Here is a 25,562-nt window from a genome sequence, read left to right as displayed (position 1 = left end):
TCAAGTCAAAGTAGAGAAACAGGCTGTCGGATGAAACATTATTTCATCTGATGCAGATTGCATGCACAAACATTGAAGTTGACATTCCTGCTATTGTGCGCCAAATGGAGAGACCACAAGTGTCTCATTAAAGACAGGGGGGGAGGAGATGATGAAGAGGTGTAGAGGGGGGGAAGGAGATGATGAAGAGGTGTAGAGAGGGGGGAAGAGATGATGAAGAGATGTAGAGAGGGGGGGGAGATGATGGAGAGGTGTAGAGAGGGGACCATTATTATTATTATTATTATTGGAGAGGTGTAGAGAGGGGACCATTATTATTATTATTATTATTATTATTATTATTATTATTATTATTATTATTATTATTATTATTATTATTATTATTATTATTATTATTATTATTATATTATTATTATTATTATTATTATTATTATTATTATTATTATTATTATTATTATTATTATTATAACCATTATTGACCCACTGTGGGGCGAGGGTGAATGTCATGCCAGTTTGATAAAGGGTCAATGGGAGGCATGTAGTATTGCACTTTACTTTACTTGCACTTTACTTGTTTACTTTTGTAGTGTTCAGATAACACTAATAACACAAACACAAAGCAGCATTCCTGCTGCATTTCACTACAACAGTAAATCAAAAGTGCAATAATAAATGATTGTTAAATGTATACACTTTTATCCTGCTACTAAACAAAACATTCCTGAGTGCTTCATATCCATAACATGCATTTCAGTGTTATAATGTTTTGTTTAGTAGCAGGATAAAAGTTTATACATTTAACAAAATCATTTATTATTGCACTTTTGATTTACTGTTGTAGTGAAATGCAGCAGGAATGCTGCTTTGTGTTTGTTGAGCAGTGGGCTTTAAGTTCATACATTTATTTTATTAGAAGCCTTAATTATAATTGATAATTTTTGTATATATATGGGGTTACACAGCAATACTTTTAAATTCAGCTGTTTATAAATTCATAAAGTTGAAATTGCATTATGCATTTGAAATGGAATAAAAACAAAGTTACAACAAATTATAATTGTTTATATACCTTGTGACTATTAGGGCTATTTGAGTGATGGGGTACTACTGGCGGGACTGCCGATAAACAATGCGGCCCCCCAGATTGATTGTGGACATTTTGTGGCCCTCACCATATACAAAGTTGCCCACCCCTGATCTACCTTATATAATTGTGCAACATCATACAGGCAATCAAATACAACGGCTCTGCCACAAAATCTGTAACAAGCAAAAAAGAAAACGACCCTGTAGTGTAGGCCTACACCTGTAATGAAAATTCAAAATTTTGTTTTATTTTTTTCTTCTTCTTCTTTATAACTATTAATATTATTTTTAACTTTTATTTATTCATCTATCTATATTTTATTTGATATGTATGTGGGGACGGGTAGGTATGGATATTGGATGTATAGGCTACTATGGATGAATGGATAGGTATACTCGTCCAGGATCAGTAACATCTATACTGGTACTCACTCTTTTGTTTATGTATGCACTTATGTTTTTGTATGGGTGATGGGTAAAACATTAAATTTTTTAATGCTAAAAACTGTGTCAAGCTTTAAAATAAACCTGTACATTTATGTGTGTATGTATGGGTGTACGTATGTATGCATACATGTATGTATGGATATGTGTGTATGTATCTATGTATGTGTGTGTATATGTGTACATATACTACACCTAAATGTAGAGTGACTTCATTGACACAATAAAGTATATATAAAAAAAGGTATTAAAAAAAAAAGCAAAACATTGCAGTATTCAAGTTGAGAACCAAAGTAATTAATATCACATTTATTGTGAGAACAAGCCTTAGTTTATTAGGAAAGAGAAGTTAATTAATACAGTCTGTGTTTTTCAGGAACTGCAAGGCATTGAACACATCATTTGTTACTGAGGTACCTGGCAACCATGGGACCCATAACACCATAGAATTGATTTGTCTTTTCTTTCTCTATTTCCTCATAAAAAGAGATGGGTTTCCGAAGAAAAGGTGCACAGGGTTCAAGGAAATAACACAATACAGAAGGCAATTTAATTTTGCCAAGTACATAAAGCATTTAAAGGGGAACCAACCGAGACAAGAATGTTGATCATGTTCACTAATATTTCTGGACAATAGACCATAGCAATAACATGGGCGTAGTTTCACTTTAACACTTTGAATGCCGACGACGTGTATTGTCATCTTATCATGCCCCCCGTTGAGTGCCGACGACGTGTATTGTTGTTTGATTTTTTTATTAGCGATCTGAATTCATATTTCATCAACGAGTCTCCCGTTGGTACAGCAGACCCTCTAGGAGCTCAGATGGGAAAATACCGCCCCCTATCGTCTATCCCTGTGTAACTGCAGGCCATTCGATTATACTGGGAGATCCCTGTGGGGGGAGCCTACTGGCTCCATTATGCTGGCGATGGATCTGATGAACATGGAAGTGATCGCGAGTTGGAAAGCAGCGTGGAATATATATTTACAGCAGCCAATAATCAATCAATAAACGCGATCGATATTTGGAATGGCGATCAGGAATTGGAATAATCTTTTTGGAGAACATCTGATCTAAGGTAAGGAGTCTATGTTACCAGTTTTAGGATAATCAGAGCTGTATTTACTGAGATATCAGCATGTGCCGTGTGTGTGTATGTGTGTGTGTATGTGTGATGTTGAGGAAATGAGAGAATAGATTTTTCAGCCCGCTTCTATAGTGTGCATAAGTACACATATACTATCGATAATCTAGCGTTTATTTGAAAACGATTCATAAATAGGCCGACAAATGACAACGTGTCTAGTGTATTCGAGAATATTCCAATAAATGCCGTTTATGAAAATCTTTAAATTTTCCGGAAATTTTCGAGAGAACGATAGCTTTTCGAAATGCTATAAAAAGGATATGAACCGATTAAAAAAAACAATCCGTTTCGACAATGTTGACTGCAAACAAGTCATTGATAAGCGACGGGCAGATTAGACACATAGCCATAATTTAAAACATAGATTATGCGTTTTTAACGCTAACATTGAAGTGGATGATGGCATTCAAGGGGGTAAAAAGGGAAACAAGGCCGGCACTGATAGTGTTATCCAGGGGTTAGTTGGTGATTAAATTACATTATCAAGAACATCAATGTTGCTTTTATTTGATTATTTTACTTTTATTTTTATTTAATTTATTCAACCAGTTAGTTCCATTAAGATTAAAATATTGAAAACATTAAAACAACAGTCAAGCTAAAAGTGCAAAAGATATTATGATCCCACTCTAAAAAGGAAATAATGTATCAAGACATGTTAGTGGTATTAGAACGCATATATGTTTGTATTTGTGGAACTCAACATACTACGAAATACAGAGCTCTATGCTAATTATAAAATTATGGAGATGCAGCTGATTATAAACTGTGATTCGTGGCATGCTGGGGACATGATTGGAGCTCAGCACTCAAGGATAAAACATATAGACATGACAGAGGCACCATCTACTGGACGAATAAACAATGTGACAATTCACAAGAAGTCTTCTTCCAGTTTAAATCCCCAATTCAGGATTTTCATCGTCGGGTATGCACATTATTGAGTTTGATCTGTAGATAGGTGACACTTTATTAACCCTTTGCCAATTGTAATATATGCCTAGATGTTTTACTCCAGTGTGTACAAATAGTACCACTTTAAACAGCCACAAAATATAACAAATACATTTAGTCATATTAATCTGGTGTCTAATAGGCTTTGTATCAAGAGCTCACTCACGCAACTACAGAATGAAAGAATGTATCCATTCCCAGTTCTTATATTTGGCCCAATTGTTTGCGTTTGGATCACTGATTGGGCTTTTATTGAATTAAGATAACAACACTATAAATAAGACTTTGCCCTTCAAGAGACCTTCAACCTATTCCATTACCAACATAGTTTCATGGAGCTAGCCTATGCATAAAACGTGCAAGGTACACACTTACCTTGAAGGCAACTCTGACTAACAGAGCAACAAACAAGACTAGTTAAGCTGGATCTGCCATGACACTCAGAGTCACGCATGAATGAGTCAGAATCAGAATCAGAAAGGTCTTTATTGCCAAGTAGTTTTCACATACAAGGAATTTGATTTGGTCGTTTTCGGTGCGACATTAACAAACAGATAATAAAATAAAAAGGTGGAATAAAATAAAATGAAATATGAACTAAATTAAAATAGAAACACAATAGAATAGAATAGAATTATGAAATCATTTTAAAAAGGCAACAGTGGGGACAAAAATTATCCGGCAAGAATGCACACGTTTTCTCACAATATAAAGAATGAATAAGCATAGAAATATGTATGCCATTACTCCATAGGCCTATGGTCTGCTACAGGTATGCTATGTAGTAGCCCATAATAATCATGGAATAGGCAAGGCTGTTACGAGAGGGGGAGAGAAGAACCCAATATGCGGATTGACAGATGAATGGAGGAAACGGACGGCAGTTTGCTCTTCTCAAACACTGTGATCCTTTTATTTGAGAATCACTAGAGCAAGGATATATATTACAGGAACAAACACAAAGCAAAAGGCACAGCCGCGCTGGCACTAGATACAAACACGAACTGTTTACACGAGAAAACAAAGATGCACAAAAACGGAATACTAAACGTACTTACTACGACTCAATACAAAACAGCAAGGCAAGGGAGATGACAGGAGACATGACGAGAAAGGGAACACGGAGGTAACTGGAGGTGACGCCACAACAAAATGAGGAAGGACACACACTTAAATACCAGACTAATTATAAATAGACAACAGCTGGCCAACCAGTCCAAACAGAGAAACCACCAACTAGACACAATAGCATAATACAAACACAACCAGACAGGGGAAAAAATCACACCAGGGAAGGGAACGCCAACAACGACAACACACATAATGAAATCACATTAAACATACTAAACATACTTGACAACAAAGGTGATAGTTTGCACCATCTGATGCACCATCTGATGGTACCCACTAGAGGTCATTGGTAGGACTCCAATGTTTCTCCTCCCATCACAGCCCAACAGAGGGCTGAGTCTGGGCTCGTTACAGGAGGGAGGTAGGGGACCAATGTTACTCTTCCCATCACAGCCCAACAGAGGGCTGAGTCTGGGATCGTTACACAAGGCATACAGTAGGTACCCAGGCTGTTAGGTGCCTGACATAGGCCAGGGATGACAAATTCATCTTTTAGTCTCTAAAAGAAGCATGTGATATGTAAAGAGCATGTTATGTGTAAAGATGCATGTGATGTGTTAAGAAGCATGTGATATTTAAACAAGCAAGTGACAGGTAAAGAAGCATGTGATTGTGATATGTAAAGAAGCATTTTTCCACCATATGATTGGTGTAACATTTGTTGTGATGCATTGGCATACTACTATCTATCAGTGTGCCTAATGTGCCTAACGAGCAACGACACCAGACAGGTATGGCAGGGGGTCCAACAGATGACCAACTACAAACCCAGCCACTCCTCAGCCAACGAGGGTGACCCTCAGCTGGCAGAGGAGCTGAACTCCTTCTTCGCACGATTCGAGGTGAGGCCGACGGAAACAGCCACACTGCACATCAACGCCGCCCCCGAGGTGGTGGCGACAGAAGCAGCCTCACCACACTCACCAGCCCTCAGCAGCATCATCCTCACGGAGCACGAGGTGAGACGCACACTGAAGGGAGTGAACCCAAGGAAAGCAGCGTGGCCGGACAGTGTCGTGGGACGGGTGCTGAAAGACTGCGCTGACCAGCTGACGGGGGTCATCACTAAGTCCCTGTCCCAGGCCATTGTCCCACCCTGCCTGAAAACCTCCATAATCATCCCGGTCCAAAAGAAGAACTCCATCAGCTGCCTGAATGACTACCGTCCAGTCGCACTCACCTCCCTACCCCCATCAAGGTCTTTGAAAAGACACTCAAGCCCCACATCATCTCTAGCCTCCCACCCGGACTAGACCCCCACCAGTTCGCCTACAGAGCCAACAGGTCCACGGAGGATGCCATCGCCACAACTCTCCACTCTACCCTGTCCCATTTGGAGAGAGGGGGGGGGGGAGCTACGCACGGCTGCTCTTTGTGGAATTTAGCTCGGCATTCAATACCATCCTGCCTGACAGACTAGTGCCCAAACTCCTAGATCTTGGACTAAACCACCCCCTCTGCCGGTGGTCGAGGATAGGCCCCCACACCTCCACAGCCATCAGCCTCAGCGCCGGATCCCCCGAGGGCTGCATGCTGAGTCCCTTATTCTACTCCATTTACACCCACAACTTCACCGCAGTCCACCCCAGCAACGCCATCATCAAGTTCGCTGACGACACCACCGTGGTGGGCTGTATCTCAAAAGGTGACGAGACCGCGTACCGCGATGAGGTAGAGCAGCTGTCAGCCCTGTGCAAAACTAACAACCTGCAGCTGAATAAGCTAAAAACCCAGGAGATGATTGTGGACTACAGGAGGAAGAAGACTGACATACAGCCCCTGTACATCGACGGGGGATGCGTGGAGAGAGTCTCAGTCAACAAATTCCTGGGCGTCCACCTGGAGGATGACCTGACCTGGAGAACCAACACCAAGGCGATCGTGAAGAAGGCACAACAGAGACTCTACTTCCTGAGAATACTCAGGAAATACCACCTTAGACAAGACCTGCTCGTGTCCTTTTACCGCTGCTCCGTGGAAAGCATCCTCACCTACTGCATCAACGTGTGGTTCCTCAGCTGCACAGCCGCAGAGAGGAAGGCGCTCCAGAGGGTCGTCAACTCGGCCCAAAAAATCATTGGATGCCCTCTTCCCTCACTGGAAGAACTATATAACTCCTGCTGTCTTAAAAAAGCAGTGAAAATACTTAATGACCCACACCACCCTGGCAACAAACACCTAATACGGCTGCGCTCGGGCAGGCGTTTCAGCATCATGCCCACCCGGACTAACAGACTTAAGTTTAGTTTTTATCCCAAGGCCATAAGTGCACTAAACTCAGCAAAAATGTAAAACACCAATCTCCCCTGCACCCCCCCCCCCCCCACACACACACACACACACACACAACACTAAGGGAATAGTGCAATTTTCTTTTATACCCCTGTTTATGTCCATTATGTCTTACTCTTGTCTTTATTATTTTAATACTGTGTTTTAGGACTGTGTTTTTATTATCTGTGTGACTGCTAGCACCTAGGGCTGCATTTTAAATTTCGTTTTAACATTGTGATAATGACAATAAAGATCATTCATTAATTCATACATGTATCTATCATGTACTATAGCATGGGAAACATAATCATAAACATAAGACCAATATAATTATACTAACTACTGGTCACATACATTGACTCATATTATGTGCATGAGTATGCTAACCATACGTGTGTGTGCATGTGTGTGCGTGTGTGTGTGTGTGTGTGTAATAATAGGGTTCAAGGCCCTGTGGGTTCAAGTCCCTGTGATTGGTAAATCACTAAAGCAAAATTTGATGTGCATACGCTTCATGTGTTAATTGTGATTTAAGGTTTTAAACTGTGTGGATATCAAAGAGGGAAGAAAGTGGGTAAAGAAAAGACGGTTTTAAACTGTTAAACAGTGATTCAGCATTATTTTATTCTGTTTAGAGAGATACACTGCTCTGTTGTGCCACCTAGACTAATTACATCAACACTGTGATTATTGTACTGTAAATGAGGGCTATTTTATTTGATTGAACTATTTTATTGTGCTGCACTATTGCAATATTTTACTCTGTCTATTCTATTTTACTCTTTTTATTATTGTCTATTTTAAAACGGCCATAGAATCAAACCATAAACAAGGTGGCATATTGGGATGTTGGAGCCTAATGTGAAAAACGATGTGATTTTTTTGGACTTTAATTTAAGTGCTCATTCTTTTTTGCTGCTGTGAAGCACTTTGAGCTCCAATTCTTGTATGAAAGGTACTATACAAATAAAGTGTATTATTATTATTATATAAACATAATTGACCTATCTCAAACCCTGCCTTCTTTTCTTGATCCTCCAATCACAACTGTTGCTTCCCGTTTGAGGGAAGCAACCTTTGTAAATGATGAGCATTTACAAAGGTAAAGAAGCTATTAAAAAATTCAAGTTGTCGGTAAGTCGATAAGTCGTCAAGTCGGTAAGTCGTCAAGTCGTCGGTAAGTCGGTATGCTATGGCCCTGACCAAATTTGGTTCAAATGTAACCAACAATGAAGGAGGAGAATGCTAAAATGTGTTTTCTGGTTCCCCCTACTGGTTGATTTAAAGTGCTTCAACGTGCTACAAATGTATTTGTAAAGCCCAAAATCACAAGGAAATGCCCCCATGGGTTGTACAAGTCTTCTTTAAACTAGTCAAGAAGAAACATCACAATAAATCAAGAACAAAAACCACCATAAAATCCAAATATACAAAGGAATACAATTAGGCTTTTAACCCTCTAAAACCGGACGCAACACTATAGACATGTTTTGTAAAACATTAAATATCTTTGGATTTGTTTGTGATAAAGACTTGCTTTATTGTATCGGAATCGATTGTCATCTCAAAATTTAGTGTATCTCTTGAAATATCTAGATTGGTTGTTTTCTCTGGACTGCATCTAATCCGCTGTATCTATCCATTTATCATATATCTATGTCTGTCACTATAGCCAATGGAAATGCTATAATGTACATTTTATATAATATAATATAATATATAAAAAGTACTACGATGACTATGCTTGCACCTCATCGTACCAAAGCACCTCAAAGGCGCTAAAAACAAGATTACAAACATCACAAAACAAACTGGTCAGACTACTACTTGACCTTACTCCTAGAACCCACCTCACCCCTGCCCACTTTGACTACCTAGGATGGCTTAGAGTAGACGACAGAGTACAGCAACTTGCAATGGGCCTGGTCTACAAGATAAACTACACCACACAGGTACCCATGTACATGTCGAAATTAACGCTGTCAAAGTTAACGTGGTATTAACACGTTAACGCCCGATTCTATTAATGCCACTATTTTTTTTAACTCACGATTAACTTGTGGTGTGAGTTCTCAGCCCTTGTGTAGGTGAATGTAACAAGTTCCTAACGTTTTCTTTCCCCTATTATTTCATGCACTTTATTCATTGTTTTAAATTATTATTTTCTTTTAAGTTATTTTGTGCATCACTCTGTTTTGAATTTGATGCAAATTTGCAATGCATGAGGGTCATCCTTTTGTGTTAAATGGCTGCATAAAGCAAGCATTTGTTGACTCATGTTGATAAGAGTATTAAAACTTGAGGACTTCCTGACGGGCAGACCCCAGGTGGTAAGAGCAGGCAACTGCACCTCCTCATCCATCACGCTCAACATAGGGGCCCCCCAGGGCTGTGTTCTGAGCAGTGGCGGCTGGTACTATCTTCCATTTGTGGGTCGCAACTCGACGTTAGGTCGAGTTGAAAATGTAACGTAACGTTAATAAATGCTCTGGAGCAATCTCTCTCTCAGTCTCTCGGATCAATCCAATAAATAATTAACACATGTATATGTTGTCATTTTAAACAACTCACCATTCATTCATTCATACATTATGCATCAGCAGCAGCGAAATTAATGTTATAGTTCACAACACAGCAGCGCGTTTTGAAGTGCTTTTATCATCTCAGCATTTCATAGCCGCATTTCTCGGAGACACAGGATTGTGAGAGAGAGAGAGAGAGCGAGAGAGAGCGAGAGCGAGAGGGAGAGGGAGAGGGAGAGGGAGAGAGAGAGAGAGAGAGAGAGAGAGAGAGAGAGGGAGAGAGGGAGAGAGAGAGGGAGAGAGGGAGAGAGAGAGAGAGAGAGCGAGAGAGAGAGAGAGAGAGAGAGAGAGAGAGAGAGAGAGAGAGAGAGAGACAGAGAGAGAGAGAGAGAGAGAGAGAGAGAGAGAGAGAGCGATATCGCAAATCTACCTTGTTGTTATGTTGACAGCAGGCAGAAGGGCTTGATAAAGTATATCCACTCCATTGTCCAGACTGTGTTGATGTCCATTGTCCATGCATGTCCCTCCACACTGCATCCATATATAGCTTGTTGTTAGCCAACAAGTACTGTGTGAGCTAACAACAAATAGCTGCATCACAACACAACAGCATAAACTCACTTTGTTTAATTGAAACGTGGTCCAGCCGGAGGGCTTGATAAAGTGTATAATCCGCTGTTGATGATGTATATCCAGACCACTGTCCACTGTCCAGACTGCATCCGCCATATAGCTTGTTAGCCAAGTGTTAGCTGTTAGCACCACACAACAAGTACTTGATTTCTTTGTCCATTTCCGCGTCGAACAGACTGCAAACTACCTGGCGTTCTATCGCCATGCTCTAAGACAAACTCTAACCTTAACCAACTTTGAAAGAGTGCCTAAGCTTAACCGTCGAAAGAACTTGCAGTCACGCTCTAAGACAAATAGCTGCATCTCACAACAACACAACTATCTCTACCAAGCTAGAAAACCTAAAATTGGAACATAATAAGTGGCGTCGGCCAATCAGAGAGCGTCTCCGCGAAATGCGGCTACAGAAGAAAAAAAACTGACGTCGGCCAATCTGAGAGCGTCTCCGCGAAATGCGGCTACGGAAATTCTTGACGCTGCTATGGATGCTTGCCTAGACCGCTTCAAATCGCGCCCGGTTTCCAACATAATACATCATATTTCAACCCACAGCGCGTTACGCACTGATTGGCTGCGACGGATACAGCGATCAAACAGTGACGCGCACTCAGAGCGCTATTGCGTCTAGCCCAGGCCGAGAAATACGGCTAGGAGAAATGCGGCAGGAGAAATGCGGCAGGAGTGAGTCACTTCCTGTTCAGGAAAACGAGTATTTTTTATTTTATATGTTAACTGTTATGGTTTGTAACCGACCTCAAACGCAACGGCACAGAGAGAATGGTTCAGAGTTAGCCAAAAGCTAGGGCGTATTTATTTACAGAGTCACAAGATGGAATGAAGTACAGCAAATGAACAAACGGGGAATCTGGCATGTGAAGATTGTTGCGGCTCTGCAGATACTCCCAGTAGGTAGTGGTGAGGAATTGGCTAGTGACGTTGAAGCGGCTCTGCTGATCCTCCCAGCTTTCACTCCCGGTGGAAACGGAGAGAGAGAGAAATCAGAGTTAGCCCAACGCACACACAGAGGCAGAGAGGTGACTGATCCTGTATAAATCCAAGTGACTTGATCTTCGGTGTACCACACACAAGTTAGCAGAGTCCAGAGAAAAAACAATACGGTATCTTCAGTGTTAATCTAACACAAAAATTAGGTGAGTCCAGTACAAACAAAAACGGGATCTCTTCGGTGTTTCACAAACACACAAAAAACTGATGATCCAAAAAGACTGTATCCAAAAACTCACCAGAGCACAACGCGAGAAGCGGGCAGATTACGAGGCGTAGCTCCGAACGGGGAACCAGGTTCTCCACAGCAGTTCTCCACAAAAGATCCTGGAGAGCAAAAAGACAGCAACAGCGACGGGGAAGGCAGGTATATGCAGGTGTAATTCAAAACAGTAGTACACAAAACGACCCGGCATCGAATGACAGAAGGTCAGAGTATATGAAGCCTCTGGGGCGCTGATTAGAACACACATCAGGTGCGTGATGGTAATTGATACTTGACTTAGAAGTGTGCGTTCGGCAACGGACCAATCATCACAGAATCCTCACAGTACCTTAAAGGAACGGAGCGTGTGGCGGGGAACGGACCAATCATCACAGTACTTTAAGAAGCCTGTGGTGGGGAAAGAACCAATCCTCACAGTACCCCCCCCCCCTCCACGGGAGCCACCCGGCGACCCACTCGGCCCCGGCCTGCCCGGACGGGACCGAAGGAAGCCGGCGATCAGGGGCACTGGAGAGGGGGACAAAGACAGAGGCCCGGAGAGGGGGACTGGAGACGGGGACAGAGGACCGGCGAGGGAGGCCGGAGACGGGGACTGGGGCCCGACAGCGGAGGCCGGGCACGGGGACAGAGGACCGGCGAGGGAGGCCGGAGACGGGGACTGGGACCCGGTGAGGGGGCTGGACGGCACCTGAAGACACTGGGCACGACAGGAGGGGCCCCACCCCCTGATGGTGCCGGAGGACCAGGCGACGTGGGGCTCATGCAGCGCGAGCCAAGGCCTGCCCAGGACCACAGGGACAAGAGGAGAGCTGGTGATGAAAAACTGGAGTCTCTCAACGTGGTTACCAGCAATGGTGAGAAGGACTGGACAGGTGCGTTGAGTGACGTCAGCCAGGCGGCGATGATCCAGCGCGAAGACCTCCAAGGGCCTCTCGAGGTCCTCAAGTGGAATGTTGGCCCGGGTGGCAAACCCAACGTCCATGAAACTCCCATCAGCACCAGAGTCAATGAGTGCACCCACCGTCGCCCGCTGGTCCGCCCAGGCTAGGGTGACGTCCGCCAGACAGTTAGGTGGTGCACTGGTGGGGGAACAGGAAAAACGGCTCACCAGGATCTCCCGGGGTCTCGGCGAGCCTGGTCTTCTTGGCCGGGTAGGGCAATTGGAGACACGGTGTCCATCCCGGCCGCAGTAGAGGCAAAGGCCGGACCTGAGCCTGGACTCCCGTTCGGCCGGGCTAAGGCGGTTGCGTCCCAGCTGCATGGGTTCCTCCTCGGTCACGGCTCGGGAGGGAAAAAACCCACCAGTCACGGAGGGGGCAGGACGGTCAGCACTGTAGAGGCGACCGCCGGGAAAGGGAGCCCCTGAGCGGAGGTCGATGGCACAGTCGTAAGGCCGGTGAGGCGGAAAGACCTGAGCCCTGGACTTACTGAAAACCTCCTCGAGGTTGTGGTACTCGGGGGGTACGTCTGGGGGTCCCCGTCGTGCTCGCTCACGCCTTCTCTCCCGGAGGCGTCCGTCGATGCGGATAGCGAGGCTGATCATGCCCTCGAGAGAATCGGGCTCCTCTTGGGTCGCGAGCTGGTCCCTTACTGCGTTGTTGAGCCCCCTCAGGAAGGTGAGACGAAGCGCTTGATCGTTCCAACCGCTCTCCGTTGCGGCCAGTCTGAACTCCAGCACGTAGTCTCTGACACTGTCCTGCCGGAATGTGCCCAACCGAGCTCCTGGGTCCTGGCCACGGGCTGGGTGGTGAAAAACCCTGCGGAGCTCTGCCACGAAGTCTGGGTAGGAAAAACAGAAATCAGCCCCCATTGCCCAGGAGGCAGTAACCCACTGTGCTGCTTGGCCCGTGAGCAGGTTAGTCATGTAGGCTACTCGGGATCCCTCTGACGAAAAACGGCTGGGTTGATGAAGGAAGACCAACTCACATTGCATGATGAATGTGGCACAATCCTCGAAGTTACCATTGAACAGACGTGGTTCGGAGAGACGGGGCTCCCGAGGTGCGAGGTCTGCCGCGGGAGGTGAACTGGCCGAGACTCCTGGGACAGGTGGGGTCAAAAGCAGAGTGTTTAATGATGTACGGAGAGCCTGAAGCTGGTGCAGAGCAACAGCCTGCTGATACTCCTGAGTGCCAATGGCATCCAGAATAAGCTGGACCTCGGCCCGGAGGTCCTGTAAAGCGGCCGCAGCCGCACCCAACTGTTGGGTGTGGTCGTTGACCAACTCGATCTGGACCGCCAACGCTGCCCTAACCCTCTCTGTGTCGGCTGAGGTCGTCATGGCCGGGTCGTAATGTTATGGTTTGTAACCGACCTCAAACGCAACGGCACAGAGAGAATGGTTCAGAGTTAGCCAAAAGCTAGGGCGTATTTATTTACAGAGTCACAAGATGGAATGAAGTACAGCAAATGAACAAACGGGGAATCTGGCATGTGAAGATTGTTGCGGCTCTGCAGATACTCCCAGTAGGTAGTGGTGAGGAATTGGCTAGTGACGTTGAAGCGGCTCTGCAGATCCTCCCAGCTTTCACTCTCGGTGGAAACGGAGAGAGAGAGAAATCAGAGTTAGCCCAACGCACACACAGAGGTAGAGAGGTGACTGATCCTGTATAAATCCAAGTGACTTGATCTTCGGTGTACCACACACAAGTTAGCAGAGTCCAGAGAAAAAACAATACGGTATCTTCAGTGTTAATCTAACACAAAAATTAGGTGAGTCCAGTACAAACAAAAACGGGATCTCTTCGGTGTTTCACAAACACACAAAAAACTGATGATCCAAAAAGACTGTATCCAAAAACTCACCAGAGTGCAACGCGAGAACCGGGCAGATTACGAGGCGTAGCTCCGAACGGGGAACCAGGTTCTCCACAGCAGTTCTCCACAAAAGATCCTGGAGAGCAAAAAGACAGCAACAGCGACGGGGAAGGCAGGTATATGCAGGTGTAATTCAAAACAGTAGTACACAAAACGACCCGGCATCCAATGACAGAAGGTCAGAGTATATGAAGCCTCTGGGGCGCTGATTAGAACACACATCAGGTGCGTGATGGTAATTGATACTTGACTTAGAAGTGTGCGTTCGGGGGCGCCCCAGTGGCGAACCACATAGCGCGCTCAGCCGCGACACGGCCGACCCGGGTTCGACTCCCGAACCCGTCGTTATTTGCCGAATGTCTTCCCCCCACTCTGTCTCCCATTCCTCCTCTGTCTCTCTCTACTGGACTGCCCAGTAGAAATAAAGCGATAAAACGCCAAAAAAAAAAAAATCTTAAGAAGTGTGCGTTCGGCAACGGACCAATCATCACAGAATCCTCACAGTACCTTAAAGGAACGGAGCGTGTGGCGGGAAACGGACCAATCATCACAGTACTTTAAGAAGCCTGTGGTGGGGAAAGAACCAATCCTCACATTAACGTTATATTGTGCATTGGAAACACAAACATACTTAAAATGAGTAAATATTATTCATTTTAAACATGTTTATATTATTTATAGGGCTATAAAACAAAAAACAAACACGTTTTTTTTTTCTTCTTCTCTCATTTAACAGGTGGGTCGGCGCCCTAGCGCCCCCGGTGGCCAGCCGCCACTGGTTCTGAGCCCCCTCCTCTACTCCCTGTACACACATGACTGTGTGGCACAGCGGAACAACAACACAATCATCAAATTTGCTGATGACACAGTAGTGGTGGGCCTGATCTCTGCCAACGACGAGAGGGCCTACCTGGAAGAGGTAGAGAATCTGTCACAGTGGTGTCAGGAGAACTGCCTCTCCCTGAACGTCAGCCAAACAAAAGAGATGATTGTGGACTTCAGGAGGTCGGGGGTCAGGGACTACAGCCCCCTCAGCATCGACGGGGCACCGGTTGAGAGCGTGAACAGTTTTAAGTACCTTGGAGCCCACATATCCGAGGACTTGACATGGAACACACACATTGACAGTGTTGTGAAGAAGGCACGACAACGCCTCTACTTCCTCAGGCGCCTAAGGAAGTTCCAAGTCAGTCAGAAGATCCTTAAGAACTTCTACTCATGTAAAATAGAGAGCATCCTGACTGGCAATATCACCTCGTGGTTTGGGAATAGCACCGCACAAGACCGAAGCAGCCTACAGAGAGTGGCACGTTCAGCCGAACGCACAATTGGAGAGGGGCTTCCCACTCTCCAAGACATTTACAACAAGCGGTGCAGGGGTAAGGCTAAGATAATTATTAAGGACTCCAGCCACCCAAACAACTGCCTCTTTGAACTGCTGCGGTCAGGCAAGCGATACCGGAGTCTCATGGCAAGCACAGAAAGACTCAGAAGAAGCTTCTATCCCCAGGCCATCAGGTTGCTCAACGAACAATAACACTATGCAACAACCATCAAATGCACTCACAACACAACACACACAACACACACATCCATACGCACACACTCACTTTAAACAAACAACACACTGCAGCACCCACTCTCCACACTTTAGAACACCTAGACACACTTTATATTTATTGGTAAAGGATTTGCACTACAACCCATACCTCAGTACACCTTACTGTAAATTGTACCTCATCCCATTTCTGCTTTGCACTATATAGTATTGTATATTAGTATATTGCATAGTATATTGTATATTGTACGGTAACTCAGTTACTCTATTCTGCATCGAACATTGTACATATGTATATACTGAACACTGTGTCTACGTACGTGACTTCTATTTTTACTTCTATTTTTACATGCTATACTATTTTATTTGATTTTATACTTATCTTTTGTGTAGCACAGTCTCTGGAGCGTAACAGAAAGAAGCATTTTGTATAAAAGTATTCTGTACTTCTGTATGACAACTATTAAAGAAACTTGAAAGAAAGAAACTTGAAAAAGATTAAGGTAGATACAAATAAAAATAAAACAATGCGATTAATTTGCGATTAATCGTGAGTTAACTATGGACAATCATGCGATTAATCAGATTAAATATTTTAATCGATTGACAGCACTAGTCGAAATACTTCCCAAAGGTCAGTGAATACCACGCCCACAACACCAGAGGGAGTTCCACAAATCATGTGCAACCCAGATTCGGCACAAACAAGGGACTAAAAAAACACATTTCGCAATTATGCCACAACAATGTGGAACGCCCTACCCACAGCCACAGCCGTAAAAAGATGTGAATCCCTACCCACATTCAAAACCGCTCTTAAAGAGGACCCACGGGAGGCTGCAATTCGAAACTGGCCACCGTAAATGTCCAACCCCCCCCCCCTCCTAATAGACAGTCTCCTCCCCATCATATGTATAGATTCTCTGTTAGGATCTATGGGTAACAGTACTGTATATTTACATATCGTATATGTCACAAATGTAACAGTACTATATACCTGTATGTCATGTATGTCCTGTATGCCATAAATGTCATGATGTCATGTATGTTGTGTATGTCATAAATGTCACTATGAATTGAAAATGGGGGACCCTGATGTAAACAAGACAAATGTCTTTCTCTGGTCTGCATCCCCTTAACAATTGTGTGTATTGAGCCGTACTGTATTGTACCCATTCTGCAATATGTTAAATAAAGTTTTCATTCATTCATTCATAAATGGTCATGTGGACTGGGAGAACCAATGGAAAATTCCTATTGTTTCTCAATAGTCTAGTGCGCTCCACAGAAAGGGCCGTCAGATAGACGCATTGGTTGTGCGTAATGTAAGATAGAACGATAAGAGAGAGGCGCTTGTCTCTGGTTTTATAATAAAATGGCAAAAAGACAAAGATATAATGTTCAGTGCAAATGTGTATGTCGTTTACAGTTTATTATGCCACCTATGCAGCTAGTTTATTTTGTCCATTCTCTGCCTCTGCCACAAATGTATGTCTTAGTTATAAGGTGGTCTGTCACAGAGTTCAAATGTTTTCACTATCAATATATTAAATTAGCCATTGTTTTTGTTTCCGGCCCCCCATACAATGGCTTGGAAAAAATGTGGCCCTTAATTGCCTACAAGTTCAAGTTCCTTTTATTGCCACACGGCCAGGCCGGTGGAATTCAAGCACGGTGCAGGTGGTAGCTGCGACAATACACCACATAAAACATAAAAGGACACATGGAACAGTACAGTACAGAAAACACCACCTAGAACAAATACATGACAGAAACAGTACAGTACGAAAAACTATAGATGTCAGTTCAATGTAACATAGACCCCTTTAGACGTTGTAGGTCGGACAGAAGATGGTATGAAGCTGATCCATGACCTCAGTGGTGCTCATAGGCAGCACGGTGGTGTAGTGGTTAACACTATTGCCTCACAGCTAGAAGGTCCAGGGTTCGTTTCCTGCTTGGGGCCCAGGTTGCCGCGTTGCCAGTTACCCAGGTGGGGTATCTCCCAGGCCTTTCTGTGTGGAGTTTGCATGTTCTCCCCGTGCTCGCAAGGGGTTCCCCTCCCGATAGGATAAACCCAATGGAAGAACATGCAGAACATCACTAACGCTGTCGCGTCCCTGACGAAGACGGACAGGAGCACTTGGATTGGTCCCAGGGCGCAGCCCCACGCCGCAGCCCATGTCTGCTCCCGGCTGCCCTTGGGGGGAAGGACTACGCCGATGGGTCAAACGCAGAGAGGAACATTTCATTGTCAATGTGTGCAATGAATAAAGACTTTTCCAAAGTCCAGTTTAATCTTAACCTTTAATCTTAATCTTAATCTTAATCTTAATAACCAATATGGAGTAGAACAGTCACTGCAATCTGTATAATGACATACTAACACTCGAGTCAACTTTATTCATGGGTACCAAGTTTTACAATGATTAGACCTACAGTAGTCTCGCGAGAGGTGCAGAAATGGGATTTGACGTCAGAGGAGACGCTCCAGGCTGCGTTTGACTGCACAGACTGGAGCGTGTTCCGCGACACAGATAACATTCATGTCTACACGGAGACAGTGCTGGACTATGTTCGTACTTTGGTGGAAGAAACAATCCCCACTACCACAATGAGAGTTTACCCAAATCAAAAACCCTGGGTAGACAAATCCGTCCGTGAAGCTCTGAGAGCGCGCACCAAAGCATACAACGACGGCCTAGTGGCAGGCAACATGAATGACCACAAGGTGGCGCGATACAACGTAAGGAGGACAGTGACAGAGGCCAAACGGCGCTACAAGGATCAAATTGAACTCCAGTTTGAACAGGCTGACTCTAGAGCTATGTGGCAGGGGCTCAAAACGATGACAGACTACAAAGGCGCCTCCCTCAAACTGAACAGTGACATCTCCTTAGCAAATGACCTCAATACCTTCTATGCGAGGTTTGATGCTGGTAATAACAACACCAGCCCACAAGCCACGGCAATGGGGGGGGGGGGGGTCTGCTGCTCAGTGTTCAGGGTAACAGAGCATGAGGTGAGGCGGACCTTTAAAAAAGTGAATATCAGGAAGGCAGCAGGTCCGGACGGCATCCCCGGCCGCGTCCTAAAAGTCTGTGCCGACCAACTGGCCCCGGTATTCACTGACATATTTAACCTGTCCTTAGAACAGGCTGTCATCCCCACCTGCCAGAAGAAGTCCACTATTATCCCTGTACCCAAAAAATCCAAGCCTGCTTGCCTCAACGACTACCGCCCTGTAGCTCTCACCTCCATAGCCATGAAGTGCTTTGAGAAGCTAGTAAAGGGCTACATCTGCTCCTCCCTCCCCATCAACATGGACCCCCTGCAATTTGCATACCGCCCCAACAGGTCCACGGAGGACGCCATAGCCCATGTGCTGCACACAGCAGCATCACACCTGGACAAGAGGCAGGGGAACTATGTGAGAATGCTATTCATCGACTACAGCTCGGCATTCAATACCATAGTCCCCTCCATACTCATAGCCAAGCTCAGGGACCTGGGCTTGAACTATGACCTCTGCCAGTGGGTCTTGGACTTCCTGACGGGCAGACCCCAGGTGGTGAGAGCAGGCAAGTGCACCTCCTCATCCATCACCCTCAACATAGGGGCCCCCCAGGGCTGTGTTCTGAGTCCCCTCCTCTACTCCCTGTACACACATGACTGTGTGGCTCAGCGGAGTAGCAATACAATCATCAAATTTGCTGACGACACAGTGGTGGTGGGCCTGATCTCTGCCAACGACGAGAGGGCCTACCTGGAAGAGGTCAAGGTCCTGGCGGGATGGTGCCAGGAAAACAGCCTCTCCCTGAACGTCAGCAAAACAAAGGAGATGATTGTGGACTTCAGGAGGTCGGGGGTCAAGGACTACAGCCCCCTCAGCATCGACGGGGCACCGGTTGAGAGAGTCAACAGCTTTAAGTACCTCGGAGCCTACATATCCGAGGACTTGACATGGACCACACACATTGACAGTGTTGTGAAGAAGGCACGACAACGCCTCTACTTCCTCAGGCGACTAAGGAAGTTCCAAGTCAGTCAGAAGATCCTTAAGAACTTCTACTCATGTACAATAGAGAGCATCTTGACTGGCAACATCACCTCCTGGTTTGGGAATAGCACTGCACAAGACCGAAGCAGACTACAAAGAGTGACACGTTCAGCCGAACGCACAATTGGAGGGGGGCTCCCCACCCTCCAGAACATTTAAAACAAGCGTTGCAGGGGCAAGGCTAAGAGAATCATTAAAGACTCCAGTCACCCGAACAACTGCCTCTTTGAACTGCTGCGGTCAGGCAAGCGATACCGGAGTCTCAAGGCGAGCACAGAAAGACTCAGAAGAAGCTTCTATCCCCAGGCCATCAGGCTGCTAAACGAACAATGAACACTACACAACAACAACCATCAAACGCACATAGCACACACATCCACACGCACACACTCACTTTAAACAAACACACTGTAGCACCCACTCCACACACTTTATAGCACACACCCACTTTAAACAAACACACTGTAGCACCCACTCCCCACACTTTATATTTATTGATGAAGGATTGCACTACAACTCGTACACCTTACTGTAAATTGTACCTAAATTGTACCTCATCCCATTTCTGCTTTGCACTATATAGTACTGTACATTAGTACACTGCATAGTATTGTATATTATATGGTAACTCAGTTACGTCTATTCTGCATCGAACATTGTACATATGTCTATACTGAACACTGTGACCTCATTTTCTACTTCTAAATTACATGCTATACTATGTTATTTGATACTATCTTGTCTAGCACAGTCTCTGGAGCGTAACAGTAAGAAGCATTTTGTATGAAAGTATTCTGTACTTCTGTATGACAACTATTAAAGAAACTTGAAACTTGAACTTGAGTAGTAGGGTGTGCAGTGTACCATCTCACCGCATCATAGGCGGGATCCCATTTGCTTTTCATTCAAACCCTCAGCCCTAGCATCAAGCGAATGTTTAAGCCTTCGACATTGAAAAAGGATTATGGACTGCATGCAATAAGGAGTGTGAGATCACTTTAAAACTCACATTTACTAGCATGTAACTAGCATGTCCCATATGCTCTGTAAATAACTATGTACAGATACCGAGATGTCACTCCATGTTACCTGTTACCTGTTTACTGCACAATGTTGTTTTTTCATTTTTGATTCTATTATATGTTGTACCACTGTATTGCACATCGTTGCGGGCAAGACCACCCGCATTTCATTGTATACCTGTATGCCGTGACAATTAAAACTCTTGACTTGACTTGACTTGATTTACATCTCAAGCTGCAGTACATTATAATTTTACTCAACATAAAATCACATTACATTTAATTATTTTCTCCAAATATGTTTAATCTTGTTAAAGCCCAACCTCCAGGTTAAACCCTACTGATCAATTATGGGTAGTTTACATCATTGGTATATAATTTCATTATTTATTTTTTTCCATTTGACACCGGAAATGCCACTCTGAAAGAGTTAAAAAGGTCCACGCACGAATAACATGCACGCGCGAATCAAAAAAGCTTATCAAACGCCGACGTCACAACAGGTCAACAGGACAACAGGTGCATATTAATGAGCCGAATCTAAAAGCTTATCAGACGCTAGCACCTAGCACGGCCGTGACGTCACTTCAGGAAACGTATGCCTTATGTCCGTCCGGGTCATAGTACTAGATCAATGGTGGCTCACTCGGTGCATCACAGTTAGCCTATATCTCCGCCGTCCCTGCTACACGCAGTCGGGACCACTACACTCACTGACGTTAGCCTATTAGCCCGCCGTCCCTGCGGGTGGTTCTCTCCTCTTTGTGTGCCCCCGTCCCCGCGGAGGAGCTTGTGGACTCGACGGCGGCGGCGGCCGCGGGGCGCCGGAGCCCGCAGCGCTAGTTAGCTCATAGCTATCGTGTAACACTAGCCTTTGCGGGCTCGGGCGCCCTGCGGCTGCCGCCGCCGTCGCGTCCATGGGCCCCCCGGCAGGGCACCCGTGGGGACGGGTCGGGGTGTACAGAGAGGAGAGAACCATTTTGGGTCGGCCGTTCATGCCGGCCAGCGAGCCGGATGTCGGGATATGTTGTTAGCACAATAGCTACCAAGCTAAGCTATGTTATCTACTAACGTTATAAACACAATATGTGTACAACGACACAATGATTTACATTATTACAAATATGGTAACGTGGTTGTGGCTTTTACAAATAGTGGTTAGCTTTAGAGATGGATGGATGGCTATAATCACGGAGCAATAGTGAGGTGAAACAGATACATTTCCATTCGGCTAGTAGTAGCAAGCATATAATATGGTAGCAAGGCTCTCTGCCTGCCACTAGCTGTGTGACTCTCAGCGCCCCCTGGTGAGCCCCCTGTTGTCCTGCACCTGTTGTGACGATCATTTCGATTACACACGCACGTTATGAAACCATTGATTAAAATATGCACGTGTGTGGTGATTGTGTTGGGCAGACAAAATGTTTGATAAAAACACTAAAACTGGGTCAATTTCAATACTTTTTTTTCCCCTTCTTCATGAAAGCCACTGTTGGCCTAGTCCACATTGTTTATTGAACAAAAATACAACGTGGAGGTTGACCTTTAAAAGTGGAACCTGTAATGCCGTCAAACAGCGACCAATTTGCAAAGGGCAAAATAACCCCGCTTTGTATTGCACTTTGTGTCCATTTTTGTCTTGGTCTGATACAATATGTGCGTTGGAGTTTAGTAACTTATTATTATACTGTGAATTTCTCCAGACCTCTCTTGACAGAGCCTGAGGTGTGACCAGCAATAGCAATACCCATTCAAATACAACGCATAACCCACACATCAGACCAAAACATAAATGTGTGCAGTACTAAGTGGGGCTCTTTTGCCTAGAGATTGCGGTTTGACAGCATTACCAATTCTACCTTTAAGTAAATAACTTTAGTTTTGTTGTTGCTACCATCTTTACTTGAGAGAAAATATTTAAATAAATAAATCAAATTTTAATTGGGGCTGAAGTTAACAGATTTGATCACTTGCTCCAGCTTGCTCCCTCGAGGGTTCAGGGTGTACAGGACTGAACTTGACCTGCATCATTTATGGATTGGACAGACTTTGTGATGTGAGAAAAACAACATCCAGTTTCGGTGGGGATTCCCTGAGGGGCATTCAGCCTCATTGGCTTGATGGGATGTTTACAGATTGGTGGCACAGTAGGTCAGGCCTTGTAATGGAGTAGGTTCAAACACTGCTGATGAAGACAAAACTTTAGACAGTTTGCAAAATGGTTGAGAGGAAAAGAGCTTGGCCACAGAAGAGAAAACAACTTGGGGGGACAAGTTGTGATGTTACCAAAGTCTGTAGTGTCTACAGAAAAAGCAGTTCACTCTGCTGGCATTTTGATAATGTGTACTAACAAGACTGACCGCTATCTCTTTGAATGGGCAGTCAACCGTATCTCTTGTAGGCTCATTATCATTGTTTTTATTTCATATTTGAAGTCACTTGTAAATTACTGACAACAAAATGGTTAATTTGGTCCAAAAAGACAATTTTGCGATAGAAAAAATGCCATTTTCCACTTTGACTAACTACGCATGTGCCATTCAGTGGATTGAGTCCTTAGTTACCATGGCAACCACTCACTACACGATTCCGAGCCTGACACGTCAGACCCCTGCCACGTAGGCAAGCTAGCTCTCCAATACTGTAGGATATCTATATTGCTCTGGGATATCTTGATGCAATAATAGGATTTAGGGTTGGTTAGTCCACAAAAGTGTCCCCACCCTAGGAGGCTGAAATTTGGCATGGAGGTCAAAGTGTGTGTGCATGCGTGTGTGTGTGTGTGTGTGTGTGTGTGTGTGTGTGTGTGTGTGTGTGTGTGTGTGTGTGTGTGTGTGTGTGTGTGTGTGTGTGTGTGTGTGTGTGTTTTGCTTTACAGTTTCCCCCACCCCACCTACCCAACCCTGTGCCTACCCAACACCCCCGACCCAACCACCTCCAATGTACAGTTCCCGCCCCCACCCCACCTACCCAACCTCCTCCAATGTACAGTTTCTACGTCAAATGTATATACCGTACTCTCTTTTTTAGACTATTTTGGTATCACAAACAGTACTGTATTTGTAAATCTGGTATGTTATAAATGTATAGATGTAGCAGTACTGTCTATCTGTATGTCGTGTATGTCATATATGTTATGATGAATTGAAAATGGGGGACCCTGATGTAAACAAGATGAAAGTCTTTCTCTGGTCTGCATCCCCTTAACAATTGTGTGTATTGAGCTGTACTGTATTGTACCCATTCTGCAATCTGTTCATAAAGTTTTCAATCATCAATCAATCAGCCCTACGATGAATGTGGCGATAAAATAATATATATGTTCATGTGACCTCACTGTATAAAATAACTTATTATGACCTCTAGGATTATCACAACATTATGAAACATCCCAACAAATAAAAACTAGAAACCTAGACCATTCAGATAATGCATTTCCTGCTTAGATACAATGACAATAAGTGGGCCATTTGTGAAAAATGTCAGAATGTCAAAATGTCAAAATGTTTCAAATGCCTCCTCTCTGTGAGTTCAGTAGAAAACTATCCGGTTGCAAGCTTAGCACAAATTAATGGAAGCGGATACAGTCTAGCTAGCCTAGCTGTCGGACAAAAACACCTCTCCCAAAGTTTTAAGCTAGGCTAGTGATCCGTATCTGCTTCCATTAATGTGTGCTAAACTAGTATAGCTTGCAGACAGATAGCTTTCTACTGAACACACAGAGAGTGTTCATGCAGAGTTTGATTGATTGAAAACGTTATTAATAGATTGCAGAATGGGTACAATACAGTACAGCTCAATACTAAATAATAAAAAAAGTCAACCAACGAACTCGATTCTTGTACCGGATCTCCTCACTGGTAAACAAGAATACCCTGAAGACTCTAGCAGGAGCACTCATTCAAGGGTACTACGACTATGCTTGCACCTCATGGTACCAAAGCACCTCAAAGGCGCTAAAAACAAAATTACAAACATCTCAAAACAAACTGGTCAGACTACTGCTTGACCTTACTCCTAGAACCCACCTCACCCCTGCCCACTTTGACAACCTAGGATGGCTTAGAGTAGACGACAGAGTACAGCAACTTGCAATGGGCCTGGTCTACAAGATACACTACACGACCAAGGTACCCATGTACATGACAAAATACTTCCCAAAGGTCAGTGAATACCACGATCACAACACCAGAGGGAGCTCCACAAATCATGTTAAACCCAGATTCGGCTCAAACAAGGGACTAAACACGTTTCGCAATTATGCCACATCAATGTGGAACGCCCTACCCAAAGCTGTAAAGGAATGTGAATCACTACCCACTTTCAAAAACACTCTCAAAAAACACCTAAGGGAGACTGCAACTCGAAACTGGCCCCTGTAAATGTCCGAACACAACCCCCTCCAATGTACAGTAAATTACCAAGTATGGTCTTGTCAATAATCCAATGTACAGTGTTGTTTGTACAGTTGTACAGTGTCCCCCACCCCTCCTACCCAACCCCCCCCCCCCCCCCCCACTCCTACCCACCCCCCCCCCCCCCCCCCCCACCCACCCAACCACCTCCAATGTACAGTCCCCCCCCACCCCCACCTACCCAATCCAATGTACAGTTTCTACGCCTAATGTATATACTCTTTTCTTTCTGGACTCTTTTTGTATCACAAACAGTACTGTAA

This window comes from Notolepis coatsorum, assembly GCF_963971535.1.
Source record: "Notolepis coatsorum genome assembly, chromosome: 2".
NCBI lineage: Eukaryota > Metazoa > Chordata > Actinopteri > Aulopiformes > Paralepididae > Notolepis > Notolepis coatsorum.
This window is presented reverse-complemented; position numbering follows the sequence as displayed.